At 63.4% G+C, this 1,140-nt stretch overlaps 1 protein-coding gene across 5 annotated transcripts in view; it reads left to right on the top strand.

The window, feature by feature from the left end:
- Window positions 1-1,140, top strand: part of LOC113210912 (F-box/LRR-repeat protein fbxl-1) — a 31,229-nt gene that overhangs the window by 23,368 nt on the left and 6,721 nt on the right. The window lies entirely within an intron of this gene.

Genomic DNA, 1,140 nt, shown 5'->3' on the forward strand with positions numbered 1-1,140 from the left:
CCCCCCGTTTCTGCCCCTCTTTGTGCCCGCCCGTTTCTTCCGTTGGCACGGCACTTGCTCGTGGGGGTTTCCAGAGAGCTCTGCCGCGTTGTATTTTATTTTGCGGCGGTTTCCTCTCCGTCGGCGCGCCGCTCGTTTAAACTCCCCGGGAGCGTGCGTACGTCGGCAGGGAGGGCGGTGCCGGGCCGGGCGCCTTTATTTATTGCGGGTAGGGCCGCTTCCTGAACCATCCCAGTGCCCCGGCCCCCCGCCCCGCTGCAGCTGACGTCATGTCGGCCCTCGTCCACCAAGCCATCCATGGTCATGGTTTTACCGATGTGAATGACCTCTCCAGATCCTACCCCTAGTCCCCCCCCCCCTCCTCCACCGGCTATACTCTGTACCTGCAAACGCATCTATCCAGTATCGCCTTACCTCAGCTGTCCGTCCTTCACAATACTACTTTTATTTCAACTCCAGATCGACCACCAAACAAATCCATAGCAGACGATGGGTCGCCTCCAGGTGCTCCTGCTTGTGGCGGCGCTGGCGGCGGGCGTCTCTGCGGTGAGTGCTACTATCGGTCCATTTGCATCGCGGCACTTTGCGCCCCGTTCTTCGAATCAAGTATCGGAACCACGACTCGTGCGCGTCGCGACGTGCTGACTTTTCTGCCTGCCTCCGCCAGGCTCCCGGCCATTTCCGGAAGGCCGTGTGGGTGAACGTCGGAGGTGCGGGGGCGGTGGACGGTGGCGGCGAGCAGCAGCAGACGGCCGTCCTCGTCAAGCCCGTGTACAAGCCCGTGCCGGTGCCCATCGAGGTGCCCGTCTACGTCGAGAAGCCGGTGGAGAAGCCCGTCTACGTCGAGAAGCCAGTGGAGAAGCCCGTCTACGTCGAGAAGCCCGTCTACGTCGAGAAGCCCGTCTATGTCGACAAACCCGTCAGTGGTGGCGGCCAGGGAGTCGCGTACGGCACGGTGCACATCAACTCCAACAACTTCTTCGATAACATCTTCAACGTGAGTATGCATCTCCCCGGTGCCTTAGCGTAGGCGTGCAGGGTGCAGGGGGCGCCTGGAGCGCCACCGCCCCGTCGAGCAGAGGTGCCGTGCGGGCTGGCCCACACCGCCGGCGCTCCGGAGCGCCTGGAGCGCCACCGCCC

The sequence above is a fragment of the Frankliniella occidentalis genome, unplaced genomic scaffold, assembly GCF_000697945.3.
Source record: "Frankliniella occidentalis isolate FOCC.00 unplaced genomic scaffold, Focc_3.1 Scaffold53, whole genome shotgun sequence".
NCBI classification, from domain to species: domain Eukaryota; kingdom Metazoa; phylum Arthropoda; class Insecta; order Thysanoptera; family Thripidae; genus Frankliniella; species Frankliniella occidentalis.